Genomic DNA, 10,004 nt, shown 5'->3' with positions numbered 1-10,004 from the left:
CTCTCCAGTGCTACTTGCAATATTTTTAAATAATCAGTTTATGGTCTATTGACCCACCTATAGTATAAAAAAACAACTAACTAAACAAAATGCTTTGGAAAGTAAGCTTGAGGTTCAACCCTGGGCAGGGAAAGCAGCAATCTGTGATTTGAAAATGTTTGTGCTCAGGAAGCAGCCTGGCCGTGAAAGCCCTTATTTTTTAGGAGCACGATGGACCTCTAGGAATTTCCAGTCTCTGAATATTATAGATCACAGTAATTCACTAGTCAGGATTCATTTGCCATTACCTGTGTCTTGTCGAGATGACTACTAGTCAGTCCTTATGGTCTTCAAAACATGCCCTGTGCCCACCTTCGTTGTTCTTAAGAACTGGTGTGACCACTAAGTGCATCCCAGTGCCCAGCATCAAGCAGGTCACCAAGTTTGGACCCTAGGGTTGTAAAATCAAAGCACCAGGAGCCATGACAGACACATACATCAAGACATCTCTTTTTTTGTGGTAAAGAGCCCATTTTTATTATTACTAGACAGAAAGAAGATGTTGCTGTGCCCTAAAGAGAAATCCTCTCAGCTACAGAACACTTCCCCATGACTCCTAAACCTCAAAGCAAACATGGCCCTGCCCTGGGAGGGTTGCCATAAAGCCCAAATTTGCTCAGTCTAACCATGGTCTAGGTCAGGTTCCCCTATTGCATGTTAGGATCAGAGACTGGACTGAAAGGAACAATGATTAAGAGATTTCAGCAGTAGACCCCCACACACATAGTAACTGAGCAGAGATAAGGAGCTTGTCTTTGTAATGACAGGGATGCCTAGAAATGTTGATTAAGCCTAGGGGGGAAAAAAGAAATAACACTGGCTAGTTTTATGTCAATTTGACACAAGCTAGAGCCATCTGAGAGGAGAGAATCTCAGTTAAGAAAATGTTTCCATAAGACCCAGCTGTAGGTAAGCCTATAGTGCCTGTTCTTAACTAGTGATTTACGGGGGAGGGCCCAGCCCACCATGGAGGGGCGGTGCCATCCCTGGGATGGTGTTTCTGGGTGCTAGAAGAAAGCAGGTTGTGCAAGCCATGGAGAGCAAGCCAGTAAGCAGCACCCTTCTATGGCCTCTGCACCAGCTCCTGCCTCCAGGTTCCTGCCCTGCCTGAGTTTCTGTCCTGACTTCCTTCAATGTTGAACAGTGTTGTGGAAGTGTAAGCTGGATAAACCCTTTCCTCTCCAAGTTGCTTTGGTCATGGTGTTTCATCACAGCAATAGTAACTAACCTTAACTAAGACAGAAATGCACGTAGGAAACTGTATAGAGCACAGTGGAGAAAATGTTCTCCATATAACGGTACTGCAGTAAGCTTTGAAGATGGCACTCTTGGCTCTGTGTGGCGCTCCTCCAATCTAGTTCCCCTTAGCCATGCAAGAATGATATCAGACTATTGAAAAAGACAGTTCAGTTCTCTGAGAAGTGGTTCCATCCATTGGTAAAGCAGCAGGCTGGCTCACTTTAGTCCAATAAGCCCATTTAGCATAGGATATTTGAGTTTGGAGATGCATTACCATCTGTAGGCTCAGGAAATCTTGCAGTTGGCTCTCCTGATATTGACCCTCTACCAACATCTGCTCAACTTATCTGGACTGTGTTTGAACCAGTTAACCCACTCTCTGGCTTTGAGAGTGATCCTTAGTAATACCAAGACTCAGCATAGAGGAAGCCAGCCACTAATTCCTCATCTGTCTTTTACATTTCCTGAGCACATAGAACACCCACTTGCTTGGAGGGTTAGGAACAACCCACCTAGTACAGGCAACCATGTTGGCCTTCAAATATACATCTCTGCTTTTACCAATGATGGTTCACCACTAGCTCACCTCCAGAATCAAGAAGAAAGCACAACTGTGTGATTTGTTTTGAGTTCCATGTGGCCACAACCTCTGTTGCTTGGAATGTGCCAGAAAGATCTGTGAAAAGAAAATGCCATCTTATCTAGTTTGCAGACAATTGTTATTCAGGCAGAACAAAATCATCATATACATATATGTATATATATGTGTGTGTATAATATTATATATATTCATAAAGGCATAAGTATAGTAGTATCTCCAATAAACATTCTAATGAATTCTTGACCATTATTAGGCTTTATAGAGATATGTGTGTATGGAATATATATAATATTATATATTATATCAGATATAATATACATTATATATTATATCAGAATGTATATATCATTCTGATCCCAGAATGACTTATAGGCTGTGGTCCAGCTAATCCAACAATGGCTGCCTATAAACAGAAGTTCCAAGAGTCCAGTAGTTGTTCAGTCCTTGAGGCTGGATGTCTCAACCAGTCTTCTGTATATGCTAGAATCCAGAATAAATAAGCCTTAATGCCAGTGAAGAAATGGACTTTCTTCCAGGAGCAAGAGCAAGCAGGCAAAAAGAGCTTCCTCATTCCAGGTTCTTTATACAGACTACCAGCAGAAGATGTGGTCCAGACTAAAGGTGGCTCTTCCCACTTCAAAAGATCTGGATTAAAGTTTCATCTTCCCACCTCAAAGATCCAGATGAGAAGAGGGTCTTCCCCCAGGCACTCACCCTCCCTCGTCTGTCATGTGATGGTACGGGTGAGGGAAAGATGCCCTCCCCCCCATCCCTTGCTACCTGTGGCAGATGAGAGAACAGGCCCCAGGATCAGAGAATCGGAAAAACTAGCCCTGACCCTCACCAGCTGCAGCACACAGGAGAGCGGATCCTGCAATCCACCAGGGCACCACACTAGAGCTAAAGCTAACCCTGTTGTCAGGAGCACAGGTGAGCCAGCCCTGAGGGTGTAAGAACAGGAAATCTGACCCCCCCCACACATACCTTATATGCCCCCTATAGCAATTGGCAGAGAAAGCCCTGCACCTGGCCTGGGCAATACAGTGGAGCTGGCCCTGGTGGTGTGAGTGTGAGTTAGCTGAGCTGGACCGAGGGCCTGAGAGCAGGAGACCAGGCTGCATTGGAGGGGCTGGCCGAGGTAGTGATGGAGAGCATGCGAGGCAGGGGGTGGAGGGTGACAATGGGGTAAAGCTGGCAGGCTGACCAGTCCAGCTAACGCCCAGGCCCAGGACCTGGGCTGTGAGTTGACCCAGCCCAACATCCACCTCATCTATGAACTGTTAGAGCATGAGAAGGCGACAGACATACAGATCCAAAACTGCAGGATCTCCACGACACAGGACAACGGTGGAGGGGGGGGAGCCCCTGTGAGAACCCGTTGCCTCAGACCAGACTGACGACTCATGGCAATGAGCACGTGAGTGGAGATGAAAGGACCAGATGGTGAAATGTGTGTGTGACTCACCGGGCCACACCACAGCTTCCACAACCAGATTCTTTTTCTTCCTTTTCTTCTTTCTTGTTCTGCTTTGTTTTGCTTTGGTCGGTTGGTTGGTGTGGTTTTTGGTTTTTCTTTTCAATTTTGTTTCACTTTGAGGGGACAGGTTGCAAGGGTGGAGGGTGGATGTGGGGGTGGTGGTGGTGGTGGTGGTGGTGGTGTGTGTGTGTGTGTGTGTGTGATGGCCGTGATTGGGATGCATGATGTGAAAACCACAAAGAATCAATAAAAGTTAATAAAAATCTAAAAAAAAAAAAGATAACAGACTTTAAAAGTTTAAATCACATATCACACACACAAAAAGAAAGGAAGGAAGGAAGAAAGAAAAAGAGTGTCATCTCACTTCAAATGATTTAAGAAAAAACTCCTCACAGATATGCCCAGCCATCTGTAGTTAGTTAATTCCAGATGTAATCAAGTTGACAACCAAGAGTAGTTACCACACCCCCATAGGCTTATTTGAGTGCTTGCTTCCCAGTTGGTACAACTGTTTGGGAAGGATTAGGAGGTGTGGCTTTGTTGGAAGGAGTTGTGTCACTGGGGATAAGCTTTTGAGTTTCAAAAACCCAAGCCAGGCTCTCTCGCGCTCTCTCTCTCTCTCTCTCTCTCTCTCTCTCTCTCTCTCTCTCTCTCTCTCTCTCTCTCTCTGTCTATGTCTGCTGTCTGTCTCTCTGCCTGTCTGTCTCCCTGTCTGTCTCCGTCTGTGTCTCTGTCTCTCTCTTGTATGGATAAGATACAAGCCTCTGCTCCAGTGCCATACCTACCTGCCTGCTGCCATGCTCCCCCACTGTGATGGGCACGGACCAACTCTTTGAAACTGAAATCAAGCCCCCCAATATACTTTTTCTGTAAGTTGCCATGGTCACGGTGTCTCTTTACAGCAATAGAAAAATAGCTAAGATAGTAACACCAACTCTAAGTGCCTCTCAACTGATGCAACTTGGGTCTGGAACCCTGACTAGGGGTGGTGAGGGAGTGAAGAAGGACAGACATCCAGATATATGTACAGAGAAGCTGGGGCCAGGTGGGCTGTGCACTCTGATGGAGCCATACTTACTGTTTCTGTGTCTGGGAACCTTTGCCGGCACCAGGCACTCACGCGGTGCACAGACATACATACAAGCAAGCAAAAACATTCATACACATAAAATAAACTGAACGAATCTTTCTTTAAAAATGTATATTTAGTGAAATTTCCCATTCTGCCTCTTCACAAACTGTCTAGTCCTAGAATTCTTTTCCTCATGCGGCCTGGGCCTGAGCAGAGGTCCAACAAATCATGGAAAACTCTTGAGGCTGCTGAGCCTGGCAGGATGGACCTGGGTCTCCAGCCTCTCCCAGCCAGCAGATCAACCCACCCGCTCGATGGGTGGAGCCCACCACGCACATCCCGGCTTCCTTTGCTGCGGTGACCCGTGCGCCGGGCAGCAGGCGGGGCTCCGACGCGGGAGTCTCGGCGACCGACAGGGCCGAAAGGGCCGACCCGGAGGAGCCTGACCCAAGGCGGCCAGCGGGCAGAGGGAGGAGCGCCCGGAGGAAGGGGCCGAGCCGCGGAGCACCGCCCCGGAGGAAGGGGAGGAGGCCGGGTGTTTCCTGGTGCATTCCCGACCCGCCCAAGTGACTCACTGGGGTAGGAGAGCTCCGCGGGCCCGCCCTGGACAACCGAAGGCGGCGCACACCAGGTAAGGGCGCTCGCCGGGCCGCGGGGTCCCGCTTCCCTCGCTGCCCGGTGGGGTGAGCCTGCAGGAGGCCTCGGCGTAGCCTCCGGGACCTCTCGGCCTCCTGGGATTGCCTCCCGGGCTCTGGAGTCCCGGGTCACTGCACGCCGGCTCCCGAGCTCAGGACTCCCGGCCCAGCTCGGCGGCTCCAGGGCGCTCTCCCCGGAGTCACATTCCAGAATCCCCGGACCACGGGCTCCCCAGCGCTGACTGCCCATTCCCTCGGCGGTGTGCACCCTGCACTCCCGTGGCCCAGCTCCCGAGTCCCGAACCCCCGAAACCCCCGCCCCGACTCACCCCCAGATCCTTGGATCCGGGAGGATCCCAGATCTCGCGCTTCCGGCACGCGGCTCAGCTCCAAAGAGGAAGAGCCAACCTTAGTGTTTGGTATTTTACTGTTGAAAAGTAAGGAGCACACGGATAGTGTGAATGTTGCACTCAAGTGGGAAAACAAACCCGAGTCCACCATGGTTCTCCCCTCAGAGGAAAGGAAGGAGATTGTAGTCCAGGGCAATCGTTCTCAGATTCTTGGAGAGGGAGGCATTTGGGGCTTTGTTAAGGAAACTGGATTGTTCAGGAGCAGTGGTGCGCCGCCGCGCATTTTCATACTGAATTTTATACTTTAATCTTAACGCGTCTGCTTAATTTATAACATTTTGTGAGTATGAGAAAAAAGGAAGAGATTTGCAGTTGGGGTTGGGGTGGGGGGTGAGGCAGAGGGAAGCGTCAAGGCGACCCGTGTGCTACATGGGGCAGTACAAGGTTGTCTGTGAAGATTGCTTTGATGATTCTTGTTGGAAGCAGCAGTGATACTCGGTATTGCTGCAGGTACTGTGACGGAGATCAGTGCTTGTGAACTCGGGGATTTCGCTTCTAGACCCTGGCCAAGTTCATTGGTTGGAAGTTGAAGTACACCAAACTGGTGGTGTGCGTGAATACCCGCACTCCCCTGGCCCCGAGGACGCTGGTGATTCTTAAAAAGCCTGGAGCTACAGGCACAGAGCCTGAAAGAATTGATCCAGCTTTTTAAATAAATGTAAGCCACTGCAGGCATGCATTGTAAGAATTCAGGAGGAATGTTGTGTGATTCCCTGTGGCCCTCTTCCCCTAACAGTATCCTCAGTAACATTGGCAAAATGGTGCAGTTGAAAAGTCCCTCTAAGAAAATACATCCACTAGGGATTTGTGTATTTGCGGAAGGGTGTATTTAAGTTTTTTTTTTAAGCATTGTATGTGTGTATATGTGGTATGTGTGCTCTTGTATGTGGATGCACAGGTGTGTGAATGTGTTTGCATGAGCTCAAGACTGATTTGGAGTTTTCCTTTATTGTTTTCGACCTTAGTCTTTGATACAAGGCCTCTCAGCTGAACCCAGAGTTCACTGATTGAACTAGTCTTGCTAGCCAGCTTGCTCTGGAGATCCCCTGTCTCTATCTTCTAAGCCCTGGGACTCGCATTTACATGATTCTGGAGATCTGAACTCCTGTATGCACATTTGTGTGGCAGGTGGTTATCTACTGAGCATCTCCCTGGCGCTTAAGTGGATTTTTAACGTTACGTGTAGTAAAATTCATGCTTTGGAGTGTCCACTGCTGCTGTAATTAAGATGCAAAACTAGTTCCTGTCACCTCAGAAACTTCCTTATTATGTTCCTTGTAGTTAGCCTTTTCCTACCATCAGCTATTGGCAACCAGTGATCTTTTCATAGTGCTCTGTTTTGCTCTGTCCAGAAAGCCCTATACAGGATTTGAGATGTTACTACACTATCAGTAAAAAGTATGGGGGTGAGTGGGGAGGGGGTTGCTACAATTAAGGCTTGCCATGGTCGTTTTTTTGTTTGTTTGTTTTTTTGTTTTTCGAGACGGTGTTTCTCTGTGTAGTTTTGGAGCCTATCCTGGAACTCGATCTGTGGACCAGGCTGGCCTTGAACTCACAGAGATCTGCTTGGCTCTGCCTCCCGAGTGTTGGGATTAAAGGAGCGCACCACCGCTGCCTGGCTCCCACCGTGGTCTTTTATCCGCTGAACACCGTTAAGTGAAAATGTATGATAACATGTAATATTGCGTTACAAAAAACCCTACCCAAATATGTCTGTAAGAGGTAAAGTCGGTGCTTTGAAAAATAAAGAGCCTTGGGAAGGTGAGATCGCTTAATGGGTAGAAACACTTGCTGCACAAAGTGTGACAGCCTGACTTACAACCCACGGTGGAAGGAGAGGAGGAAATCCTGAAAGTTGCCCTTTGCCACAAGGGCACGGTGATTTGTGCCCAAATTCACCCCGCAACACACAAATAATAAACAAGTACTTCTTTAAAGGAAAAACTGTAGTTCTGTTTTTTTTACAAACAGTCTGGAAGAAAGACTAAAATGCTGTGCTCTCGAGCTCTCCCCCCCACCCCCACCTCTCCCTTTATTTTATCTTTTTAAAAAGCGTTGTTTATATATTTGACTTGTGTGTAGTGGTTGCCTGCATGAGTTTGTGTGCACCACATTCATGCAGGAGCCTGTGGAGGCCAAAAGAGGGCGTTGGATCTCTTGGAACAGGAGATACAGGCTATTCGGAGCTGCCCTGTGGGTGCTGGGAACTGAACCCAGCGCCTTTTGAAGAGCTCTTAACTGAGGAGCCGTTTCACTGACTTTTCTTTAGTGTGGATGTGTTATAATGTCAGTCTTCTGTTAGTGATGTTGTTTTTCAGAGTTATTTATTTTATATGTATGGGCATTTTGCCAATATGAGTGTCTGTGCATCACATGTGAGCCTGGTGCCAGAAGAGGGGATTGGGTCCCCTGGGACAGGAGTTACCATGGTGATTACTGCCTTTTGAGACAGGGTTTCATTATGTGGTACAGACAGCATTGAACTCATGGTCCTTCGACATTAGCCTTTTTGTGTGTAGGGAGAAGGGGGGTTAAACTGGGTTTCATGAAGCCCAGGTGGGGCTTGAACTCCTGATTCTCCTGCTTCCACCTGCTGAGTGCTGAGATTGCAGGTGTGTGTACCACTCTGCTGAACCACCCCAGCCTCTCGAGTGCTGAGATTACAGGAATAAGCTTCAACCTAGCCTGAAATAGTAAAGGTGAGAAAATTTACAAACTCCACCTCAGTAACATTTTAAAATAGTGTAGAGCTATAGATGTGCTGAAAGTGGCATTCCACTATGACTCTAGGCTCTTTTGTTTAAATGGGACTTTTTATAACACAGATTGTATTTCATCTGTTACACACATTTTCACTTAATTATGCTCAGCTGGTTAACGGTCTTGGCAATCCTTAAATGTTGCTGTAGATGAAGAGTCCAACCATTCGTTATATTGATTGTATAATACAGTCATGTGTTGCTGAACTGTAGTGATCTGTTCTAATATGTATCTACACAATTCCATCACGGCATCAGAGTGTAAATACATGAATGAAAGCAGGTGTGGATATTAATTATATGATCCAGTGCTAGGAGTGCCATGGTCAGTGACTTTTCTTTGGTGTGTGTATTTGTTACAATGTATTTGCTCAATTTTCTGTTAGTGATGTTGTTTTTAAAAGTGATTTATTTTATATGTATGGGTATTTTGTCAACACCACGTGTGCACCTGGTGCCCAAAGAGGGAATTGGATCCCCTGGGACAGGAGTTACCATGATTATGAGCTACCATGTGGATGCTGGGAATTGAACCTGGGTCCTCTGGAAGAGTAGTCAGTGCTCTTGATCACTGAAACATCTCTCCAGCCCCTGACACTGTGATTTTGTCTTTGTTTCTTTGTTTTTTCCAAACAGAGTTTCTCTGTGTAGCCTTGGCTGTCCTGGAACTCACTCTGTAGACCAGGCTGGCCTCAAACTCATAGAGATCTGCCTGCCTCTGCCTTCCGAGTGCTGGGATTAAAAGTGTGTGCCACCATCTGGTCTGACATTGTGTTTTAACATTTATCTTCACCCAGTTGACACTTGTGTCTATATCCTTGTGTACATGCTCAAATTTATCATTCTGAAGGTGTCTTAGTCATTGTTGTATTGCTGTGAAGAGACACCATGACAAAGGCCACTCTTAGGAAGCATGGAGTTGGGGGCTTGCTTACACTTTCAGAGGTTTAGTCCATTATTATCAAGGCAGGAGCATGACACTGGAGCAGTAGCTGAGAGCTACATCCTGATCCCCAGGCAGAGAGAGAGAGAAACTGGGTCTGGCATAGGCTTCTGAAATTTCAAAGCCCAACCCCAGTTACGCATTTCCTCCAAGAAGGCTACACTTCCTAATTCTTCTAATCCAGCGGTTCTTAACCTCTGGGTCTCTACCCCTTTGGGGTTTGAATGACCCTTTTATAGGGGTTGCCTAAGACCATCAGAAATATGAGGTATTTACATTATGATTCATAACAGTAACAAAATTCCAGTTATGAAGTAGCAATGAAAATAATCCTGTGGTTGGGGGTTACCACAACATGAGGAACTGTGTTAAAGGGTCTCAGCATTAGGAAGATAGGAAGGTTGAGAACCTCTGTTCTAATCCTCAAATGGTACCACTCCCAGATGACAGAGCATTCAAATAGATGAGCCTGTGGGGGCCATTCTTAATCAAACCACCACAGAAGGGAAATTATTTTGCTCACTTTCTTACTACTTCCTACGTTTGGGGCATTATTGCTTTTCCTGTAAAGGTGCAGATCCTGAATAGTTACGGATCTTGTTCATATGCTGTAGCATCAGAGCAGCATGGACAGTGAGGGGGTGTGGCTGACTGCCGGTTAAATTATTTACATAAAAAGACAGCGCCCTGTAGTTTGCTGACTTCTCAGTAGTTCACATACTAAATATTCTCAGTCCCCCAAAATAGATGCAGTTATTATTTACACTTCACGGATGAAGAGCTGACAGATGAAGTAGGCGTCCCGAGATTACAGGAAAAGCCAGGCTTT

At 46.9% G+C, this 10,004-nt stretch overlaps 1 protein-coding gene and 1 pseudogene across 1 annotated transcript in view; both read left to right on the top strand.

Annotated features, from left to right (window-relative positions):
• Nucleotides 1-302: 302 nt before the first annotated feature.
• On the top strand, nt 303-2,946 carry LOC131918680 (RNA-binding E3 ubiquitin-protein ligase MEX3C-like; annotated as a pseudogene).
• Nucleotides 2,947-4,930: 1,984 nt separating this feature from the next.
• Nucleotides 4,931-10,004, top strand: part of Cyfip1 (cytoplasmic FMR1 interacting protein 1) — a 93,557-nt gene continuing 88,483 nt past the window's right edge. Inside the window, 1 exon segment of the mRNA XM_059273718.1 lies at nt 4,931-5,059. The gene's annotated coding sequence lies outside the window, so the exon portion shown is untranslated.

The sequence above is a fragment of the Peromyscus eremicus genome, chromosome 1 (genome assembly GCF_949786415.1).
Source record: "Peromyscus eremicus chromosome 1, PerEre_H2_v1, whole genome shotgun sequence".
NCBI lineage: Eukaryota > Metazoa > Chordata > Mammalia > Rodentia > Cricetidae > Peromyscus > Peromyscus eremicus.
Note: the sequence above shows the minus strand (reverse complement) of the source record. Positions and strands in the feature narration are given on the sequence as shown.